Source organism: Dipteris shenzhenensis, chromosome 12, assembly GCF_047967505.1.
Source record: "Dipteris shenzhenensis isolate YYH24624 ecotype China chromosome 12, Dip_SZ_1.0, whole genome shotgun sequence".
Taxonomy (NCBI): Eukaryota; Viridiplantae; Streptophyta; class Polypodiopsida; order Gleicheniales; family Dipteridaceae; genus Dipteris; species Dipteris shenzhenensis.
In genome coordinates, this window is record NC_141607.1 from 20226410 (window position 1) to 20240434 (window position 14025).

Here is a 14025-nt window from a genome sequence, read left to right on the forward strand (position 1 = left end):
CCTACACTTACTTCCAAGCCTAAAGGAGAGGAGGAGTACGAACAAGGAGAAGAAACAAGTTTGGAAAAGAAAGAACCTTCCATACCTTTATCCAAGTAAGTCCTTTTGAAGTTGTTCTTGCTTGCTCTTTCCAATTTTGTACTTTCTTGCATCCAGGAAACGCAGGATCTAGGTATGAGCATCACGTTCTTTTGTCAGGCGCAACGCCCTTTTCGACTTTTTAGTATTCTCACCTGTCGGAGTGCGTCTATAGGCACGTCTCAGGGTGCGTCTAAAAGCACGTCTACAGGTGCGTCTATCTGTGCGTATGGCTTGTTGCAGACACACACAGGCACGTATGTAGATGCTCACACAGACGCCCTGTTAAACACACTTTTAAACGCACTGTTAGACGCGCTTTTAAACGCACTATTAGACGCACTGTTAAACGCACTGTTAGACAAACTGTTAAACGCTCAGTTAGACGCGTCTATAGACGTGCAAATCAGACGGGTCTATAGACGCACTCTGACAGAGCCTCCTTTTTCTTTCCCTTTCTTCTCAGCTCCCAAAGTAATAGATTTGTTTCCTTTTTTCCAGTTCAACATGTGGCCAGGAAGTGCTTCTAGCTCACCTGATCCGCGGGAATCGATTTGGAAGGACTTATATAATCTTTTAGGGCACCCTCCTAGTCCTGCGGAGTTATACGGGTATATGACGGGTACCCTTAACACTCCCTAGGAGTCAGCACTACAGACTCCGAGCCACCCCACACCGCCTGAGATCACCCCAGAAGAGTTAGCACAGCCGTCTTATGCCCCTTCTTATGCCCCTTCCCCCGTACCGTCTTATGCCCCTTCCCCCATGCCGTCTTATGTCCCTTCTGCCATCCCATCTTATGCCCCTTCCCCCATGCCATTAGGAGGTCCTTCTGTCTCGGCGAGCCGTCGACGTACTCCCAAGCCGTCGAGACTCGGTTCTCCAGCTACGAGTGGTCAGCGTAGTCCCGTGCAGTCCCCAGCTACGAGTGGCCAACGTACGAGCTCGACACGACAGGGTAGCAGGCATAGTAGTAGGGAGAGCGGTGGCGGATGCATGGCACAGTGCTTTGGGCCATGTGGCGGTGAGGAGGAGGATGATTCAAATGATTTAGACGTGCCTCTGGGTGATGGTACGATTTATTATAGATGCGCAGGGGAAGGACATCATGGCCTTCATGCGCTCTGTAATTGCTAACAATTACAGAGATTGCTTTATCCACTATAAAGACCACCCAAAGAGGCTGGCTGATGAGACCCTCGCTACTGTTCGCTCTAGGTATCCTAACCCCCCCAATCGCCAGTTCACAGATAAATGGGGGAAGTCAAAGATTGTTATGATACTTAGCAATAAAAGATCTTCGCTTAAGAGGCAGGCACTAGCGGAGCTTGCCAGGCTTGAGGCAGGTCAACCACCAAGGGGCCCACCCCACACCGCTCACAAGCGTGAGTGGAAGAAGGCAATGAAGTTAGTGAGGGAGGAGCCCAGTCTGCAGCACGTGGAGGCACGGAGGATCCAGATGGAGGAATATGGAAGCGCGCATTTTGGAGCAGGGTGTGTTGAATCATGGGAGGCCCTAATATTACCTCCAGTAATGTGAGTACTACCGCCAGTAGTATCTTATGTACCGACAGTGCTGTGGGTTCTAGATTCCCAGTTTTCCGCATGCCTTGAGGCTATATATTAGTGGAAATGGCAATAGAGGCTCGTCATTCGATCCTGTTGTGGTTCATATCCCGATAAACCTTTTGGTAAGTTGGGAAAGAAAGTCATGAACCATGATTTGGATCTGAATAGTTATAAGGCTAAGTGGATTAGAGTGAGTCAGTATTCATTATACCTGTGGGTGTGGTTTGCTTCTCCGATTCTTTGCGTCTTGGGAAAATTTCTCCTTGCATTTTGGGGCACTTACGGACCACGATCATGAGTGCCAATGAATGCGATTGTTAGTAAGTAGTCTTGACTCGTAAGCTAAGGGCCTTAGGTATGGAGAGAAGGGGGAGACGAGATGGCAATGACTTGAGCAAAAATAGGGCTGATGTTGTGACTACGAATGCACAATCGAAAATGCTTGAAATTAGAAATGCTCATCCACAATCTTCAAGACGAGTTGTGACTAGGCAAAGTGGCATCATATAGGCTTCAGGGTTGTAATTCCAATTGTTGATTCTTGATTCTTCCTTGTCGCCATCGCATAGGCTTCTGGGTTGTAATGCCAATTTTTATGCTCTTGACCAAGTTCAATTGATCAAGAGCATGGCAACTGGCATACCACTCTGTCTCATATGCAATAGAATCCTATGTGATGAGGTGAGGAAGAAGCATGTGCAAAGTTTGATTTCTTGGCTTTGGTAACGCTTTTCTCATATGACTTTAAAGATAAGTTTTAATTGTGTGTGTGAGAGAAAGAGAGAGAGAGACATGACTTTAGGATTGCATGTGATAGAGGCACTTAAGCTTGCGGTTTAAGGTTGGATAAGAATTGTCTTGTTGTGCATTGTAAATATCTTGTGTTTAGGGTTTGGGCTTTGATTCTTCCGTGTTGCCATCGCATAGGCTTCTAGGTGGTAATGCCAGTTGTTGTGCTCTTGACCAAGTTCAATTGATCAAGAGCATGGCAGCTGGCATACCACTTTGTCTCATATGCAATAGAATCCTATGTGAGGACATGCGAAAGAAGCATGTGCAAAGTTTAATGAAAGTGCATATAATTATATTTCAATGGCAAATAGAAAATTCTTTTAAAGTTTACTTTATATAGTTTATAATGATTAAAGTTTAAAGTTTACTTTATATAGTATTGCATAGTGTTTTACATTCCAAATTCCAATTGATGCAACCATAGCCTTCCTCAAATTATTTATTATGAAATAGCCATAGCCTTCCTTGATGCAATTAAATTATTTGTTTTCAATTAACCATAGCCTTCCTTAAATTATTTATTATGAAATAATATATTAACACTATTCCAATTGATGACTTTAGGATTGCATGTGATGGGATTTTTCAATTGCATAGTGCAAAATAATTATGAACATTGGATGCATATAAATTAATCACTAACCATTTAAATATATGAATCCCACTAGATCATATAGTACACCATCATAGAACTTCAAAGAGATTGTATACTATTGGAGCATCAATGGGAACATGGTGTGAACACAAGATGAAGAAAAGGCGTGTTTATTCATATGAGAGATGGCCAATATATAGGCACTGGTTACATTCCATGTATGACATCATATGTGATCTCAGTAGAGCATCGAGATCCACAATCATCTCCATGAATCTCTCAATCACACCTACTAGAATCTTCTACAACCAAACCTGGTCACACTAACCACCATGTGGTGACAAACAAACCTTGTACCCCTAGGTACACCCCGTTACATCAATTTGTCCTTCATTCCCCCCCACAAATTGATGACCTCATCCCTTTGTAGTAATACATGGGATGTTCCATGGCTTGCCTACCATCATGTGGCAACACACATGCATCACAACAAGACAAAGCACCCACAGATGCGTACACAGATGCATTTACTGAACTTAAAAAAAACTTACGGGCATGTTTATTTGTGCGTCTATTTGCACGTCTAGAGACCCGCATCTAACAGCGCATCTATATAGCAAACAGACGCACGTATAAACATGCATCTAGATGCCTAAATAGATGCTCTGCTAAAAAATTTAAAAAACAAACAGATGCATCGTTAAACACGTGTATAGATGCATTTATAAATGGTCTTATAGATGCGCAAATAGATGCTCCCCGAACAGACAGATGCGTATATAGACGTGTTTATAGATGCACTGATAGATGTGCTACATAATATATATTTTTTAATTTATAGAATGCTGTGTATGTTGTGTATGCTATATAGTTACAGGAATCCCATTTCCACATTGTGTAATTCAATTCTTATAGCCAACCGCATTTTAATTACAATTCCAAATAAAACATTACAACTCCAAAACGCAATAAAATTGAAAGCTCAAAAAGTGCTTGTATGTACATATAGCACGAAGCTAATGACAAAACATGTGTGCCTCAGGATCTATGGAGCGCTCTAAGGTGGATGGAACCTATGTGGAAACATGATGAAGAGAGTGCTCATGACATGTATCTCAAGTCAATTAGGTTCCAAGATAGATTAGCTTGGACTCATAAAGAGAATCTTGAGATAGTGCAAAGTGCTTGATTGATATTACTTCAAATGAACCTCCCTTTTATAGGTGAGGGTACTTACATCCATTTGCTTGCTCACATGTGGGATATCTCCTCTCCATGCCATATGGTAGCTTATCCTTTGCTCATACCTTTGCTCTATATGTGCTTATGGCACCACAACTCTCAACACCTCCCCTTGGTGCCATAATCCTTTGGCTACTGCAAGGTGGTCAGATGTGAGTTACAAATACATCACCTCCCCTTAGTGCATGCATGCTACTTAAGGTGGTCAAGTGTGGCTTCTACATGTCAATACCTCCCCTGGGTGCTTTCATAGCTACTCTCAGGTGGTCAGGTTTGATTACAAAACATAGGCAAGGTTGGCAAGGTTTTTGCTTTTCAATACTTCATGTCGATGGCGTTTGCTTCTTCGCTTGACGTAGCTGGATGCATGATGCTTTGTTCTTCTATGTGCCTTGAGGCTTTATGTGTGGATGCCATGCTTCATGCTATGGTCATCTCATGCACTTGTGCTTTTGGCATGCTTATGACAATGATGTGTGCATTCATGCTTTGATTTATCATTTGTTGCAAAGGCCTTACCAATTGATTTCTTTCAATATTGGCAGTGTCTAATTGCTAACAATGATTCTGATCTGATAAGCGCGTAGAGCTTGAAAAGGCGATCACTTTTCCTTTTCGGAGCATGTCCAAATTCTTCTTGGATTGCAAGTTATGGCTTGTCAAAGATTCTGTGAAGAAGAGAGGCCTTTGATGATGTGGCACAGAGAGTCACATGCTACTTACAAACCAGTGCTTAGCAAGGGGTTACTGTGCTGAGGAAGCCCTATGCCACGTGGCATACTTTTAACTAAACTGAATCAACCCAGAGTTCAAACAAACCTAACTATGGTTAAGTGTGAGTTACTTGACTTGGCACCTATGTGCCATGTGGCAAGCTACTGACCATGCTTCACTAACCTATGGTCAATTTGACCCGGGGTTAAGTTTGCTTGGGTTAAATTTACCCAAGGTGCCACGTGTCAAAGCACAGTACTGTGGAGGAGGATAAGGTTTCGAGTGTTTTATTTGTTTCTCTGTCGTCGTCGCTGGCGCTGCGATCCGATTTGATACTTCCTTCTAGCTGCTCTTTGCTTCATGCAGTTCTAGCGAGGCTTTTGGAGCGGACGTCGATTGGAGAGGTCTATTGAAGGAGCGTAGCTCGCTGTTAGAGCTATGGCACTGGAGGCTAAGGGCTATTGTGGAGATGGCTCGTGATGCTATCTTCAGAGTTTGGTGCTCATAGGAATGAGCTGTCTGAGCACTGTGCTGCCCGTGTGCTTGGAGCGGCTCGTCTAAGGAAGGCTGAGCAGAATATCGTTGTTGTGATGGACTCGAGTAGCCGTTTGGTGATGGAGAGGCTTTGGGTCGCTAGAGGCTGTTGGCGCTGCAGGTGAGCTCGCTTCGTTGACTGTATTCCCAGAGGAAGCTTGTGATGAGATGGGAGGACTGCTAATGCACTGATGGCGACTGTTGGCAACGTTTGGAGACTAGGAGCTCTCTACTATAAAGTACCTTTGCTGAGTGGAGGAGCCATTTGGACTTCGTCTTGAGTTCGTGAGGAGGTTGAGCCAAAGTAGGTCGTTGAACAAGGAGAGCCACTGTTGTCACCGCTTGTGGAGGCCCGATGCTTGCTGTAGGTGCGCTTTGAGTTATGGGCTGCTAGGTTGTGGTCGTCGAAGCTTTGGAGGCAGAGCTTTGGGCTGAGTGTAGCTCATTCGAAGCTTTGGCGTGGAGCGAGAGCCAATTGAAGGAGCTGTTGTTCGGTGGAGGCAGTTGCTCATCTGTGGCGCGTAGAGTTGCAGATGGTCGTTGGGACTGTGAGCAGCCACCGTGAAGGAAGGCTACAGTTTGCCTTCGTGTTGTAGCTAGCAGAAGGTGTTGTAGCTAGGATCTTTGAAGGCGCTGAGGCATGTGAAGTCACTGGTGATGCAGGCATTGGTGGCACAGTTAACTCGGTGTGCGAAGAGTCTACTTTGTAGAAGAGAGTCGTAGTGGGCGATGGCAACTACGTCCTTCACAGTTGGAGACATTTGCATTTCAGCAGCAAGGCTTAGTGCGGTTTATGAAGCTGCAAGTCGATAGAGAGCTTTGTGTGGTGCTTTTGCTTGTCGATGAAGCTTCGAATAAAGCACACTATTATCTCTTTCTCTGTGGAAAGAAAAGGTCTATGAGTCTCCCTATCTCATTAAGCTTCTGAAGCTCCTTATCTCTCACAAATGAACAAAGAGGAACTCTCCATGAGCAGTCAACTAAAGAAATATGGACGGAATTTTCTCATCATGGGAATGAGAGAATGAACTCACTTGATCAAGAACACTCACATTCTCTCAACCTAAACTAAAACTAATCTAGGAGAACTCTTGAGATCCTAAGGCATGCATACAACTAATCTAGACTTAGCTAAACCTATGCTCTGATACCATGACAAAACATGTGTGCCTTAGGATCTATGGAGCGCTCTAAGGTGGATGGAACCTATGTGGAAACATGATGAAGAGAGTGCTCATGACATGTATCTCAAGTCAATTAGGTTCCAAGATAGATTAGCTTGGACTCATAAAGAGAATCTTGAGATAGTACAAAGTGCTTGATTGATATTACTTCAAATGAACCTCCCTTTTATAGGTGAGGGTACTTACATCCATTTGCTTGCTCACATATGGGATATCTCCTCTCCATGCCATGTGGCAGCTTATCCTTTGCTCATACCTTTGCTCTATATGTGCTTATGGCACCACAACTCTCAATAGCTAAGCCACGTCATGTGGCTTCAAGTACAAAAAATAAGACGAGTGTATATACAAGAGGCACAAAGCCAAGCCAGTGGCTTTAAGTACAAAAAAGAGTAGCTAGCACTACTTCTACGACTAATCTATGTTCTTCACGTCCTCGCTCCCTTCCACACTCCCTTCTGCGCTCCCTTCTGTGCTCCCTTCTCTGCCTCCTTCCTCGTCTTCTTTCTCGTCTTCTTGTGCAGGGACCTGTAAACAAGGGACAACATATATCAATGTATGAAAAATCAAATCTTTACTTATAATATCACTACAAGGCATAGGCCATTTTCCGACGGAAATACCGACGCTTTTTACATTAAAATTTTTTTTTTTCACGGGCGCAAAGGTCGCTATAAAAGTCGTTAAAATCGTCGGAAAAGGAGCGTCGCTATAAACCGTCGCTATATAGCGACGCTGTTAATCGTCGCTATATAGCGACGATGTAAACGTCGCTATATAGCGACGATATAAACGTCGCTATATAGCGACTCTGTTAATCGTCGCTATATAGCGACACTGGTAAACGTCGCTATATAGCGACGATTAACAGAAGGTAAAAAAAATGGTTAGTGGGGCTAAACAGGGCCAAAAGGAAGCCCTGTTTAGCCCCACTAACCATTTTTTTTTTTTTGTAATTACAAAAGAAAGTTTTTTATAACAAAATTTCCCTTGCTTGCAGGGTGATACAAAATTGTTCTTGTGAACGATGAGGAAGAAATGCATATACATATACAACTGTGTTTGAAACAAAATTACCCTGTGAAAGGGCGATACAAAATGGCTCTAACGAGCGGATATGAAAAATGCTACTACCACTACTAATCCGAATCCGAATCCGAATCGTCTTGTTGGGCTGTTCCCTGGTCCTCGGCACCTGCATCTTCTCCCTCGTCCCCGACACCTGCGTCTTCTCCTTCGTCATCGGCACCTGCGTCCGATCCTTGCCCCTGTTGATCGCTCGTCTCTGATGATGGGACGCTTGAGCTTTGACCCTGAGACTGAACCAAATAAATCGAAAATTAGATTGGAACTTAAATTAAAAAGTGAGATTACAAGCAGGAGTAAACTTATACCGTGCGAGCAGCCACCTCAGCCCAATCGACTGTCGCTCCCATTGCCTCTTGCTCAATGAACCACGGCTTGGTTCCTATCCGAAATGCGCGCCGTGTCTCTGCATCCGTAGGAAGACGACCCATCGCAGCTTGCTGTGGATCCAATTTACGAGAGTTAGAGTTAGCTAAAGTGCATGTAATATGTAAGTAAAACAAATAGAACAATACATTAAATGGAAAGAAGTAAACTTACCACGGTTGCCTCGAACGCATACCGTCCACCTGCACCAAAGTGCGAAGTACCTACGACATCCAGCCGTCTCTTCGCAGCCCTCCTCTGACCCTCGAACATTTCAGGATGGTCCCTATTCTGCTTCTTCAAGAACTTCCAATCAGCTTTGTCTGCCCAGCTGGGTTTAGACAACCCCTTTGTAATGGAAGTACGCATGGTTGATCTGCGATGCTTTAGGACCAAACCCATGCGCTCGAGCATATAACTGTTATTAAACTCCACATTTGGCGGATTAGGAAATCTGAGTTTTAACTCATCGATCACTGCCTGCTTCTTTTGGCCATCTTGATACCGCCAATCGATATTTATGCCGCTCTTGAAGTGATGACTCATCAACCGCCTCATGGCGGCCATCACTGCTTTGCCCTTTTTGTCTTCTATTATCTCTCCGGCAGATGTGATTTGATAGGAGAGATCCCCTGATGAGTAAGGGGGACTGACGGTAGCAGAGTCTGAAGGAGTGGAAGCTGCGCGACCGCTTCCGGATCGAGGAGTAGCTGTGGGAGTAGGAGAGGGAAAGGGACCTGACTGATACTGTGTCTCCGGACCAAGTGGAGACCTAAAGGAGCGTGAGTGTGCTGACTCGTCTACATCTCCTGAGTCAGCACAACATGAGCCGCCCATCCTACTCTTCCTTCCCTTGCGGGAGGCATGCGCAGGTGATGATCCCGCGGTCGAAGGGGCGCGAGGGGATGGCTGGGCTGTACGTCCACCCGTCGGTGTAGGGGAAGGAATTGCGGAGGTCCTCTGAGAGAGCAGAGAGAAGAATCTCGCTGCCTCCTCATCGCTCATCTGCGCTACAAACTCGTCGGGAGTCCCAACAAATCCATGCGCGGCTAGCAAAGGAGTCCCCTGAGGGGTAGTGGCAGTGCTACGTGGAAGAGGGGTCGGACCAGGGGTAGTCACAGTGCTAGGACCGAGAGGAGTCGGACCAGGGGTAGTCCTCGGGATAGTCGCCTGAGAGGAATCAAAGTCCTCTGGAACATATAGATCGTGAGCTCTCCTCCTGCGAGGCTGTCCGTACTCGTCGGATGAGCGACGTGATCCCATGTCTAACATAGACACAAACACGAAAACAGAAAACAAATAAACAAACATGAGCATTCTCATAGGCATAGGCATAGGCAAGAAGAAAGAAGAGGGAAAGGAAAGAAGAGGGAAAGGAAAGAGGGAAAGAAGAGGGAAAGATAAGAGGGAAAGAAGATGTAAAGGAAAGAAAAGAATGAGAACGAGGAAATAGAGAATGAGAGAAAGGGAAAGAGATGAGGGAAAATAGAGAATGAGAGAAGGGGGAAATGAGAGAAGGGGGAAATAGAGTGGGAAATAGAGAATCTTATGCAAAAATAGAGAATGAGCTTATGCTTCTCTCATTCTCTATTTCCGCATAAGCTCACGCATGTGCATGAGCTTATGCGGAAACTTAAGCATAAGCTCATGCACATGCATGAGCATAAGCATGAGAAGGATGAGTTTCCGCATGCTTATGCTCATGCGGAAAAAGAGAAGGAGCTTATGCAGAAAAAGAGAAGGAGAGAAGCATCTCTCATTCTCTATTTCCGCATAAGCTCCTTCTCTTTTTCCGCATGAGCTTATGCTTATGCTCATGGGTGAGCATGAGCTTATGCTCATGTTTCCGCATATGCGAAAATAGAGGAGGAGAGAAGCATAAGCTTCTCTCATTCTCTATTTCCGCATATGCTCACGCAAAAGAGAAAGAGAGAGAGCTTATGCGGAAAGAGAGAAAGAGCTTATGCGGAAAAAGAGAATGAGATCCGCATATGCTTCTCTCATTCTCTATTTCCGCATAAGCTCCTGCGGAAACTTCCACATAAGCTCATGCTCATGAATAAGCATAAGCTCATGCTTATGCTCATGCGGAAATAGAGAAGGAGCTTATGCGGAATGAGAGAAGGAGCTTGTCATGAGCTTATGCGGAATAAGAGAAGGAGCTCATGCGGAAACTTGCGGAAAATTGCATGCGGAATAAGAGAAGGAGCTTATGCGAAAAAAGAGAATGAGAGAAGCATAAGCATAAGCATGAATGAGCATAAGCATGAGCTTATGCTTATGCTTATGCATAAGCATAAGCATAAGCTCATGCATAAGCTCATGCTTATGCTCATGCGGAAACTTGCGAAGGAGCTTATGCGGAATGAGAGAAGGAGCTTATGCGCAAAAAGAGAAGGAGCTTATGCGGAAAAAGAGAAGGAGCACTTGCGGAAACTTGCGCATAAGCTCTTGCGCAAACTTGCGCATAAGCTCATGACAAGCTCCTTCTCTCATTCCGCATAAGCTCCTTCTCTATTTCCGCATGAGCATAAGCATGAGCTTATGCTTATGCTTATGCATAAGCATAAGCATAAGCATAAGCATAAGCTCATGCTTATGCTCATGCGGAAATAGAGAAGGAGCTTATGCGGAATGAGAGAAGGAGCTTATGCGAAATAGAGAAGGAGCTTATGCGGAATGAGAGAAGGAGCTTATGCGGAAAAAGAGAATGAGAGAAGCATATGCTTCTCTCATTCTCTATTTCCGCATAAGCTCTTGCGGAAACGTACGCATAAGCTCATGCGGAAGAATGAGCATAAGCATGAGCTTATGCTTATGCTTATGCATAAGCATAAGCATAAGCTCATGCTTATGCTCATGCGGAAAAAGAGAGGGAGCTTATGCGGAAAAAGAGAAGGAGCACTTGCGGAAACTTGCGGATAAGCTCTTGCGGAAACTTACGCATAAGCTCATGCTCATGAATGAGCATAAGCATGAGCTTATGCTTATGCTTATGCATAAGCATAAGCATAAGCATAAGCATAAGCTCATGCTTATGCTCATGCGGAAATAGAGAAGGAGCTTATGCGGAATGAGAGAAGGAGCTTATGCGGAAAAAGAGAATGAGAGAAGCATATGCTTCTCTCATTCTCTATTTCCGCATAAGCTCTTGCAGAAACTTACGCATAAGCTCATGCGGAAGAATGAGCATAAGCATGAGCTTATGCTTATGCTTATGCATAAGCATAAGCATAAGCATAAGCATAAGCTCATGCTTATGCTCATGCGGAAATAGAGAAGGAGCTTATGCGGAAAGAGAGAAGGAGCACTTGCGGAAACTTGCGGATAAGCTCTTGCGGAAACTTGCGGATAGCTTATGCTTATGCTTATGCTTATGCTTGCGGAAACTTGCGGAAACTTGCGGAAACTCATGCTTATGCTCATGCGGAAATAGAGAAGGAGCATAAGCATGAGCATAAGCATAAGCATAAGCATAAGCATGAATGAGCATAAGCATGAGCTTATGCTTATGCTTATGCATAAGCATAAGCATAAGCTCATGCATAAGCTCATGCTTATGCTCATGCGGAAACTTGCGAAGGAGCTTATGCGGAATGAGAGAAGGAGCTTATGCGCAAAAAGAGAAGGAGCTTATGCGGAAAAAGAGAAGGAGCACTTGCGGAAACTTGCGCATAAGCTCTTGCGAAAACTTGCGCATAAGCTCATGACAAGCTCCTTCTCTCATTCCGCATAAGCTCCTTCTCTATTTCCGCATGAGCATAAGCATGAGCTTATGCTTATGCTTATGCATAAGCATAAGCATGAGCTTATGCTTATGCTTATGCATAAGCATAAGCATAAGCTCATGCTTATGCTCATGCGGAAATAGAGAAGGAGCTTATGCGGAATGAGAGAAGGAGCGTATGCGGAAAAAGAGAATGAGAGAAGCATATGCTTCTCTCATTCTCTATTTCCGCATAAGCTCTTGCGGAAACTTACGCATAAGCTCATGCGGAAGAATGAGCATAAGCATGAGCTTATGCTTATGCTTATGCATAAGCATAAGCATAAGCTCATGCTTATGCTCATGCGGAAAAAGAGAGGGAGCTTATGCGGAAAAAGAGAGGGAGCTTATGCGGAAAAAGAGAAGGAGCACTTGCGGAAACTTGCGGATAAGCTCTTGCGGAAACTTACGCATAAGCTCATGCTCATGAATGAGCATAAGCATGAGCTTATGCTTATGCTTATGCATAAGCATAAGCATAAGCTCATGCTTATGCTCATGCGGAAATAGAGAAGGAGCTTATGCGGAATGAGAGAAGGAGCTTATGCGGAAAAAGAGAAGGAGCACTTGCGGAAACTTGCGCATAAGCTCTTGCGGAAACTTGCGCATAAGCTCATGACAAGCTCCTTCTCTCATTCCGCATAAGCTCCTTCTCTATTTCCGCATGAGCATAAGCATGAGCTTATGCTTATGCTTATGCTTATGCTTATGCATAAGCATAAGCATAAGCATAAGCATAAGCTCATGCTTATGCTCATGCGGAAATAGAGAAGGAGCTTATGCGGAATGAGAGAAGGAGCTTATGCGGAAGAATGAGAGAAGGAGCTTATGCGGAAGAATGAGCATAAGCATGAGCTTATGCTTATGCTTATGCATAATCATAAGCATAAGCATAAGCATAAGCTCATGCTTATGCTCATGCGGAAATAGAGAAGGAGCTTATGCGGAATGAGAGAAGGAGCTTATGCGGAAAAAGAGAATGAGAGAAGCATATGCTTCTCTCATTCTCTATTTTCGCATAAGCTCTTGCGGAAACTTACGCATAAGCTCATGCGGAAATAGAGGAGGAGCTTATGCGGAATGAGAGAAGGAGCTTATGCGGAAGAATGAGAGAAGGAGCTTATGCGGAAGAATGAGCATAAGCATGAGCTTATGCTTATGCTTATGCATAAGCATAAGCATAAGCTCATGCTTATGCTCATGCGGAAATAGAGAAGGAGCTTATGCGGAATGAGAGAAGGAGCTTATGCGGAAAAAGAGAATGAGAGAAGCATATGCTTCTCTCATTCTCTATTTCCGCATAAGCTCTTGCGGAAACTTACGCATAAGCTCATGCTCATGAATGAGCATAAGCATGAGCTTATGCTTATGCTTATGCTTATGCATAAGCATAAGCATAAGCTCATGCTTATGCTCATGCGGAAATAGAGGAGGAGCTTATGCGGAATGAGAGAAGCATAAGCATAAGAGAATAAGAGGGATGCGGAAATAGAGAATAAGGGGGAAAGGAAAGAGAGAAGGGAAAAGAGAGAGGGGGAAAGAGAGAATAAGAGAAGAGGGAAAAAAGAGAAGGGGGAAAATGAGAAAAAGAGAAGGGGGAAGAGAGGGTTCCTACGCCCATCACTGCAGCTAGCGCTTAAGGCGCTAGCTGCAGGCAAATGCAAATAACAAAAAGCTTAAATGGAAAGAAGAGGAAGCACTTACCTGTAAAAGTATGTCCCGCTCGGTGTAGTGGACTGGGCCCACAAAAGAGAGACTATGTCCCGCTCGGTGTAGTGGACTGGCCCTACAAAAGAGAGAAAACAACCCATTTTTTCAAATAAGATGTTAGTGGAAAGAGGAGATCACAAAAGCAACTTCTTGAAAGGAGACAAGGAAAGAGAAGATTGAGGAGACAAGGAAAGGAGGAGATTGAGGAGAAGAGAAGGAAGAGAAGGAAGAGAAATACAGAAAGAAGAGGTGAGTTTCTTTCTTTCTTTCTTGAAATTTCGTTTTTTGTTTGAATCCTTTCTAATCAAGCATGAAAACTAGTTTAAAACTTTAGCAATACAAGTAGAAACACTCACAAAACCAAAGCTAACAAACAAACAACCTACATT